Genomic DNA, 10,453 nt, shown 5'->3' with positions numbered 1-10,453 from the left:
TTTGCAGTCATTTTTAAACATAAAAACTGCTGTTTTTTTAAAGCAATAGAATTAAAATGATCGTGCTGAACACATATTTAAAATTTCCCACAGATATGGTGGATTTGATCCTTACGATAGTACCATCGCTTTAATAATTACACAATTATAAAATAAACATTTTGCTGTTAATCATTTACTTATTTAACCTGTTTGCTAGTTGGTGGCAGCAGAGGCATGAAATGCGCAGTGTCACTTACACAATATTGGCTGTAACTAAAACTGAAATACTGGAGCATCTGACTTCCAATTCTTATTATAAAAATGATCCTCAACTCCCATTCATTTATTCAGTAACTTCCATGATGTCCCTACCACATGCCAGGCGCTGAGATAAGTGCTAGCAATGCAGAGAGGGAAATGGCATTGTTTTTTACCTTGAGAGGTGGTAGAGACCTGTTTTTGACTTTGTGCACCAGGATACTCTCACATAAAGGATTAAAAGAGAGTGAGGCTGCTGAATGAGAGTATTGCAACAATTCAGGTAAAGGGTGAAGAAATTCGTGGCAGTTGAGACAGAGGGGCAAGAATCTATTAAAATGATGCAGCCAGGAGATGAAATCCATAGGATTTAATAATTGAATGGGATGATGGGCTAAGTGATGAAGAAGAAGCAGTGTAGGGTGATTCCCAGGTTTCTACACCTAATGAGTAAATGAATGATCATGCCATTTGCTTACTTAAGGAATAGGAAATAATTTTTTAATTAAAAAATAGTTCCCCACCTGCATGCTGAAAGTAAAGAATTTTAGTTGCCAGTAGAATTTCCAGTGGTGCTTTCTAGAGGGCTGTTGGACACAACCATTGGAGCAAGAAATAAACATTTGAGGATTATTGAGGGAAGAAGACATGTGAATGGATTGGCTGACCAGGATGTGCATCTCTGATGCATTAGCTCCTGTGACAGCACAATTAAGGGATAAGGTGAGAAAACAAAGAGTAGAAGCTGTCAGAGTGGTAGGAAGAGATCCAAGGAAGAGAAACTTGGCAGAAACAGAGAGTGACAAACAGTGTCAATTGCTATTGAGATGACAAGAAAACTATGGACTAAAACTGCATTGGAATCAGTGATTGGGAAGCCATTGGTGTCTTTAACTAGGGCAATTATCGTAGAATCATAGATACCAAATGTCTCTAAGAAGACAAGATAAAATAGAATCCAGGTTATAAATAATAAGCATTGCTTCATTGTTCAAGCTCCCAAATATTAAATCCTCTCTTCTTATTTGCTTACCCAGCTATGTTCTGCCCCTCCAACTCTTCCTCTGTTAATTCAGGAAATCAACTCCCAGATAATCTATCACCTTAATATTTTCCTATGTATCCCCTTCTCTCTGTCTCTCCATAGCCACTGCCTCAGCACAGACTCTCATCCTTTTACCCCAGGTTACTACAAAAAACAATTTTTAATTTTTTTTCCAAAATGAAAATAGCCTTATTGTTCAGTCTGATTGTAGAAGTATCACATGCTCATTATTTAAAAAGTAGTCAACAATACAAAATGGAAAAAGTAGAAATCAACTATTACCCCAACACTTAGAAATAAGTATAATATGGTCTGACTCTGTGTCCTTACCCAAATCTCATCTTGAATTGTAATCTGAATTGTAATCTCATGTGTTGGGGGAGGGACCTTGTGGGAGGTTATTGGATAATTGAGGCAGTTCCCCCATGCTGTTCTCATGATAATGGGTGAGTTCTCATGAGATCTGATGGTTTTATAAGAGGTTCTTCCCTGTTTGCTCTGCACTTCCCTCTTCTGCTGTCTTGTGAAAAAGGACATGTTTGCTTTCCCTTCCACCATGATGGTAAGTTTTCTGAGGCCTCCCCAGCAATGCGGAATGGTGAGTCAATTAAACCTTTTTCCATTATAAATTACCCAGCCCTGTGCAGCTCTTTATAGCAGTGTGAGAATGGACTAATACAAAGTACTTTTAATATTTCAGTGTGTATCATGCCAAACTACAAAAGTACTATCTTGTAATTTGCACTATTCACTTAACATATTGTTAATGTCTTTTCATTAACAATATGTTGTGAAATGATCAATCAATACAGCCATTTCAGGAGTCACTATAGGGTAGTGGTTAAGAGCATGAAGTCTGGAACCAAGCAGCCTGGGTCTGAATCCAGCTCTGCTATTTTACCACTACTGTGACTTTATACAGGTTACATAAACTATGTGTCCCCCAGCTCTTCATTTATAAATTGGAAAGACCAATAGCACTAACGTAGTAAGAATGAATTTAGTTGCTTTATGAAAGTACTTAGAATAGCACCCTACACTTAAAAACACTACATAACTGTTAGTTATGAAACAGATAGTATTCCATGGCATATGGTATGTACCTTGGGTTTATTTCAACACTCTTATTGTTATATAAAATGTAACAGGTCTTAATCTCCGTTCTCATCTCTATCTAATCTATATTTACAATTATTACTTAGAAATTAGGTGTCCCTGTAACAAAATTCTGAAATGTGGAGCATTGTTTTTAAAACTGGATGGCAGGCAGAACCTGGAGGGAACTGAGGAAGCTGTTACTAAAAGCTGTAGAGACCTTAAGAAAACATTAGTGAAGGATGGAAAGACAGTGAGGAAAACAGTATTAGAGGCCAAAGAATAGGAGGTTTCTGTTATGCAATAGTGGAAGGTTTGGCTACCCTGTCAACTGTGGTCACATGAAAAACAGAAAGAATGCCTAATGTGTTTATGCACCTGGTTGGGGACATTTCCAAGCAAGATATAGAAAGTTCCATCTGGCTTCTTTTCACCCCCTACAATAAAACATGAGAAGATAAAAATGAACTATCAAAGGAAGTAGCAGAAGTTAGAGGAAATGTAGTAAGCCCAAGATAGTGTCTTTAGGCAGCAAAATATTCTCAAAGTAAGAAATGGCTTTAAGGCATTGAATCTAGGGCAGTAAAATGTTTCAGGGTAAAGTGGAAGTCAAGCATGAGATTCTAAAAGTCTGTTAAGACCTTAGAAAGATAAGATTTGTAGACACTTTCCTCTAGACAAAAGGCCTTCTAAAGATCTTAGGGATGTGCCTTTAAGCCTTTTTTGATTAAACAGTCTTCTAAGAATTTTAGAGCAGTGGTCTCCAACCATTTTGGCACCAGGCTGGTTTCATGGAAGACAATTTTTCCATGGATGGGGGAAGCCAGGGGGAGATGGTTTTGGGATGAGAGAATGAAACTGTTCTACCTCAGATCACCAGGCATTATTTAGATTCTTATAAGGAGTGTGTAACCTAGATCCCTCATATGTGCAGTTCACAAATGGGTTTGTGCTCCTATGAGAACCTAATGCCGCTGCTGATCTGACAGGTGGCAGAGCTCAGGTGGTAATGCTTGCTTGCCTGCTCGTCTCCTGCTGTGTGGCTGGATTCTTAAAAGGCCATGGACTGACACTGGTCTGTGGCCAGGGGTTAGGGACCCCTGTCTAAGAGCTATTGTCTCACAGCAGCCTCTCAGGAAGCTCTAGAGAGAGAAAGACTTATTTTCAAGGGCTTTGTGAAATGGAATATAATTTGATGTACAAGTATCCCATCAAGTTGCTAAAGGAATTATGTCAAAATGAAAAGAATACACTTACTACTAGAGCCATGAGCCATCATGTAAGAAGTCTGTACAACCTGCCGGTGAGACCATGTGGGCAGGTCTTAAAACTATATGGAGAGATACAGTGGCACAGTTGAATGCTGCCTTCCAGCCAAGACACCAAACCGGTGACAGAAGCCTTTTTTGGGCCCTCCAGACAGACAAGTTAACAAGTCAGTGTCATCAAGTAACCCCATTGTTGCCACATGAGGCAGTAGAATCTCCCAACTGAACTTTGCTCTAATTCCTGACTTATAGATTGTGAGGTTAATAAAATAAATAGTAATTTTAAACTATACTAACTGATTTCTCATAGTGTCATAGATAACTGGCAAAAAAGGTAGTCACTGAAAGACTGATCTAAACAACAACATACAATGACAGCAGTAACATGTTTCTCTATGTTTTTTAAGTATTCAATTCTTTATTTTCTGGTAAATAGGGTTCAATTCCTGAGTATGGTAGTGAACCCAGGAAGAATTTTGACTTTGTCCACAATTTTGCAATTATTTTCTTTCAAATTAATCTATACTTTAAATCAAATACCTTGTATATTTTTCCCTGATTCCCTGTTTTTTTTCCAAATGTTTTATAATATCTCATCCTCTGAACAGTTATAAAAAGATCTTATTAAATGCCAATCTAATCTTGCCAATCCCATACTGAAAGCCCCTTAGTGGTTGTCCTTGGGATGAAGTCCACATTCTGAGGTGTTTATTCCTACAGCCTTTTCTTTGCCATTCTCCCAGGATGCCGTAACTTCAAATCTCCTAATAAGCTGTGCGAAATCTCACTTCTGGATTCTGGAACATGCTATTTCCTTTGCCTAGGACATTTTGTCTCCTGGTTCTTTTGGCTAACTCCTTCTCATCATTTAAATCTTAGTATAAGCTTCACCTTCTAAAGGAGGCTTTTCTTGAGTTTCTGTTTGATGCTCCTACAGCTTATGTTTATAGATACTTAGCACTTGTCACCCACATTTGGACTAAATCTTACTCTAATCAGTACGTACTATTTTGGATAAACTAATTCTGTCTCTGCCACAGGAGGCCTGCCTGCCTCTGTTTGTGCTGCCGCCATGTCTCTAGTGATCCCTGAAAAGTTCTAGCATATTTTACTACTTGACAACAACATCGATGGATGGTGGAAAATAGCCTTTGCCATCACTACCGTTAAGGGTGTGGGTCAAAGATATGTTCATGTGGTGTTGAGGAAAGCAGACGTCGACCTTACCAAGAGGGCAGGAGAACTGACTGGGGAGGAGTTGGAATGTATGATCACCATTATGCAGAATCTATGCCAATTCAAGATCCCAAACTGCTTCTTGAACAGACAGAGAGGAGATGTAAGGGATGGAAAATATAGGCAGGTCCTGGCCAGTGGTCTGGACAAGTTCTGTGAAGACCTGGAGCAACTGAAGATTTGGCCCATCTCCATGGCTGCACCACTTCTGGGGCTTTTGTGTCTGAGGCCAGCACACCAAGACCACTGGCCACCATGTCCATACTGTGGGTGTGTCTAAGAAGAAATAAGTTTGTAGGCCTTGTCTGTTAATAAATAGTTTAATATACTTAAAAAAAAAACTAGTTCTAATAAACTCATATTTTTACACATCTGAAAAATTATTTTTTGCATTTAATATACTTTTCATTACCCAAAAAAAAGAGGAAAAAAATAAACAGCCCACACATTGCTGAAACAGTGGCTCAGAGCCACCATGGTATTATTACTGATGTCCTTATGAAATTTCATGGAAATGAAGATGGAGATACTCACAGGCATTTCTTAATTAAGGTCTCATTTGTCTTAATTAAGAATTAAGACAAATTAAGGTCTCATTGTCTTTCCTATACAACAAAGTGTTTAAAAGTCATGTGTCTGTTCTACATGTTGATAGTGCTTTTCAAACTTTGTTTTTGTTAAAAAGCTACTTTTTCTTTTCTAATAACAGCTTTTGAAGTGAAGAATTTTGTAATCATGGGTTAAAAATGAACCCTTGTTTTCTTCAATTATAATAATGTGGTAAACTTAATGAAATAACTGAAAGTACCATGTTACAATCCTTACTGAAGAAGGCAAGTTTTGACTTAAAATGTTTCTCTATTCCAGAGTCAATAGAACAATTGGGCAAACCAGACCTTCAGGCTTTGGGGATAGGCCAACTACTTCCAGCATGATGCAGGAGAATTTGAGTGATCATGTTCTCTCTTTGCCAAAGGATGATACATATCTGGCATGTTCTAGGTGCTTAAAAGAGAAGTTAATTCAAGACTTTTATTGATTGTTTTTAGGGGATTGCACTAAAACTTCTGGGTCATCCTTTGTGTAAAATTATATGACATTATGGTCGTTTACTTCTCTTTTTTTTGAGATGGAGTTTTGCTCTTGTTGCCCAGGCTGGAGTGCAATGGCCCGGTGTCAGCTCACTGCAACCTCCACCTCCGGGGTTCAAGTGATTCTCTTGCCTCAGCCTCCTGAGTAGGTGGGATTACAGGGGCATCGCCCCTCCACCCCCACCACCACACCTGGCTATTTTTTTGTATTTTTAGTAGAGATGGAGTTTCACCATGTTGGCCAGGCTGGTCTCAAACTCCTGACATCAGGTGAGCCACCTGCCTTACCCTCTCAAAGTGCTGGGATTACAGGTGTGAGCCACCGTGTCTGGCCGGTAGTTTCCTTCCTTCTTGCCCTGCAGTTGTTTTTTCATGATAATGATTTGAAATATTTTTAATTAAAAAAAGTCATCTCAGAACAAGCACTAACGCACAAAGGAGTTTGCCAGTATGGGTGCTGTAAATGCTTTAAAACAAAGATTATCCTCTTCATAGGGTAAGTTCCTTTAATCTAAATCCTATAAAGCAAAATCCTGAAAAAACAATGGACCTTTGTTAAAGAAGTCCCTACGTCTCCTTTTGTGGTAGATGGAATGAGTGTCCAAGTTACTTTCTTCTCCGTACGTAAGTTATTGTTTAGAAAGGGATCATGGTTTTATTTTAAGTGATTTCCCATGAACTCAACATTTGATCTAGTTTGCAAAGACTATCTTTCCTCTGTCTTGCAGAGAATGAAACCTGCATTATCAGCAGCAGCCATTTTCCTGTGGACCAACCCATCTTCATCCAGGGAAGGCTGGGACACTTGCCATGCTTCAAAGGAGTCACAGGCTTTCCAAAAGGAGCCGGAACAGGTAGGTTATCTTTGCCACAAGTAAGGAAGGCAATTCTGGAGTACACAATTTGGCTTGTGCCAAAGCTCAGCCTTCTAGAGCTGCATTTGGATGCTCCCTGATGCCAGCCCCTCTACCTTGTCTGTGCTCATGGCTTTTGGCTGTGATGCCACAAAAGCCTGCTTCATTGACACAAACATTGCCTTTTCTTTTTATCTTCATTTATTATGGTTTGGTTAAAGAAAAACAACCTGGCTGGCCTCAGTGGCTCATGGCTGTAATTACAACACTTTGGTAGGCCAAGGCAGGTGGATTACCTGAGGTCGGGAGTTCAAGACCAGTCTGACCAACATGGATAAAAATAGAAAAAAATTAGCTGGGCATGATGGCAGCGCCTGTAATCCCTGTTACTCAGGAGGCTGAGGTAGGAAAATCGTTTGAACCTGAGAGGTGGAAGTTGCAATGAGCCGAGATCGTGCCATTGCACTCCAGTTTGGGAAACAAGAGCGAAACTCCATCTTAGAAGAAGAAGAAGAGGAGGAGGAGGAGGAGGAGAAGGAGGAGGAGGAAAAGGAGGAGGAGGAGGAGGAGGGAGGAAGAGGAGGAAGAAGAAGAAGAAGAAGGAAGAAGGAGAAGAAGAGAAGATATTAAAGGCATTCCTCATTGCTGGTGAGTGAAACTCCATCTCAGAAGAAGAACAAGAGGAGAAAGGAGGAGGAGGAGGAGGAGGGAGGAAGAAGAAGAAGAAAGAAGAGGAAGAAGAAGAAGAAAGAAGAAGAAGGAAGAAGAAGAAGAAGTAGAAGAAGAAGAAAGAAAAAGAGAAGAAGAGAAGATATTAAAGGCACTCCTCATTGCTGGTGCCCACTTGGAGCATTATGGCTAGGAGTCAGTTATCACAGCATCTAAAATAAACCTTTTTTCCCAGAGTTGTGTGTTTTAATTTGGTCATAAGAAACATTTCTTCTTAGTGGAACATGACACCTCCCAGCTTGGGAACACTTTTCTTTTTGAGTAAATGAATCTAGTTGGCAATTTCTAAGGAACATAAATAAGTGGAAATTATTTATCCCTGTGCCATTCTCCCCCAATTTTATTGCTGTCTTTGGTGACAGAAGTACCAATTTTAATGCTTCAGAACTTAATAACTGAAAGTAATTTACTTTGTGTTCTCATACTAGAAAGTAAGCAACATCAGATCACACAAAGGCATACTTGGGTCCATATGGGAAAAAGCACCTTGCACATACAAGATGCTTAACAATCAGCTGTTGATATGGAGGTGTGATGAGTTAGCCTTAAATGTGAAACATGTATCACTCTTTCCATAATCATTCAGAGACTCATCCCATAGTCTCATCAGTCAAAGACTGAAAAGTTACCTGCCTGCTGTGACAGAATGATCTCACCACATGAAGTGGGTGAATGAAGCCCTTGGACTGATGTACAAGTGTGTTGCCTTTCCCAATTGTGACTTTGCTGTCCTCTTTCTTGAAGCTAATACACTAAGCTGGCCACAGGATTTAATTTTTCTATTTTTTATTTTATTTAGATGGAGTCTCGCCCAGTCGCCCAGGCTGGAGTGCAATGGCGCAATCTCGGCTCACTGCAACCTCTGTCTCCTGGGTGCAAGCAATTCTCTTGCGTCCCTAGTAGCTGGGATTACAGGTGCATGCCACCACATCCAACTAATTTTTTGTATCTTTAGTAGAGTCGGGTTTCACCATGTTGGCCAGGCTATTCTCAAACTCCTGACCTCATGATCCATCCGCCTTGGCCTCCCAAAGTGCTGGGATTATAGGCTTGAGCCACTGTGCTCAGCCAGGATTTTCTTTTATCTTACTGTTCTTCACCTCAGTGATGCTGCAGTTAAAACCAGGGAAATAAAATCCACACTATTAAGTTTCTATAAAATTTGCACTCATTGTTTGGGAAGGACATGGTTGTAAATTGGAAGCTACTCACCAAATCCTATGAGATTAATGAATCGGAGAAAGTGCCATTTCTCTCTTGGGAGGGAGTCACTGCCTCAGTTTAAATGAAAGGCATTTGGTCTATGGGGGGCGGCATGCTAATGAGCTGCTTGTTCCCCAAATCACTTTACAGTTCCCTTAGGCATATTAGCAACCCAATTCCACTGTGATTTTAGAGGAGGTTACCATTTTATACAAGTAAACTTAGCTTCCTTTGTTCTAATGACATGAATATTAGAGGAATTCCAAAATATGTAGATGTATGCCAATGACTAAATTTGTTCTAAAACACACCTTCTTTTGTAATAAACAGTCACTACCGTTTTCATTACAGCAGAATGTTTTGCATTTGTGATTTATTCTCCAATTGTGACTGTTTCATTACTAGAGCAAAGAACTTTGGGAATTTAGGTAAGTAAAAAAAAAATTTAGGAATATTTTATCTTGGAATTGCTAATATTCTACATATTCCTTATGGTACTCTTTGCCTCTTTTGCAGATTTGATATTGTTCTTTTGAGAATTTTCTGTTTTAAAAAATATTGCTGTAAAATCAAGCAGTAGATTGGGGAAGTATATGCACAAAAAACTTTGCACAAAAAATATTAAAAAGCTCATACACATTGATAAGAAGAACAGCAAGCCCCTGATAGATAATCTAGGAAAATTTAAGATGAACAAAAGAAAAAACAAAGCTAATGCACATGTGGTAACATGTTCAATCTTACTAATATTTGAATAAATGCAAATTAAAAGTATATAATTTTTACCTTTTAAATAATATGCCACACTGGAGAGGATGTGCTAAATTTGGGACTTTTGTTCTTTATGGTATGGCTCTTTCACTGAAATAGGTTACATTTGCTAAATTCTTGCCCAGAGGTTTGTAATTCTGATCTTCATTATCAGGTAACAATCATCAAGTGAGACCAAGTATTTGAAAGAATGCTTTTAAGCTAGGCATAGTCTCAGCTACGCGGAAGAGTTGCTCCAGCCCAGGAGTTCAAGGGTGCAGCGAGCTATTATCATGCCACTGCACTCCAGAGGTTGGCAGCAAAACAAGACCCTTTCTCTTAAAACGGGCAGCAAAACAAGACCCTTTCTCTTAAAACGGGCTGGGCATGGTGGCTTACACCTGTAATCTCAGCTCTCTGGGAGGCTGAGGTGGGCGGATCATGAGGTCAGGAGTTTGAGACCAACCCGGCTAGCACAGTCAAACCCCATCTCTACTAAAAAAATACAAAAAATTAGCCAGACATGGTGGCATGTGCCTGTAATCCTAGCTACCCTGGAAGGCTGAGGCAAGAGAATTGCTTGAACTTGGGAGGTGGAGGTTGCAGTGAGCCAAGATTGCGCTGCTGCATTCTAGCCTAGGCGACAGAGGAAGACTTTGTCTCAAACAACAACAAAAATTTTTTTTAATAAATGACTTAAATAACTGTCCATTTATTCAACAATAAACACTACCCAAATAATATTCAAAAGAAATAAAACATTATACATAGGCTAGAGTGCACCATTTTAATAATTTAATTTCTAATTTTATCACCATTCATTCATTTAATAAATATTGAACAACTATTATGTACCTATCATTGCTCTATGTCTTGGAGGCGCAGGGTGGGCAAGTCAAAAAGATTCTTTTTCTCATTACTCTTTTTTTTTTTTTTTTTTTT

At 39.1% G+C, this 10,453-nt stretch overlaps 1 pseudogene; it reads left to right on the top strand.

The window, feature by feature from the left end:
• The first annotated feature begins 4,720 nt into the window (after window positions 1–4,720).
• LOC108303126 lies at window positions 4,721–5,174 on the top strand (annotated as a pseudogene).
• Window positions 5,175–10,453: the final 5,279 nt, after the last annotated feature.

This window comes from Cebus imitator, unplaced genomic scaffold (genome assembly GCF_001604975.1).
Source record: "Cebus imitator isolate Cc_AM_T3 unplaced genomic scaffold, Cebus_imitator-1.0 Scaffold45, whole genome shotgun sequence".
Classification (NCBI taxonomy): domain Eukaryota; kingdom Metazoa; phylum Chordata; class Mammalia; order Primates; family Cebidae; genus Cebus; species Cebus imitator.
This window is presented reverse-complemented; position numbering and strand designations above follow the sequence as displayed.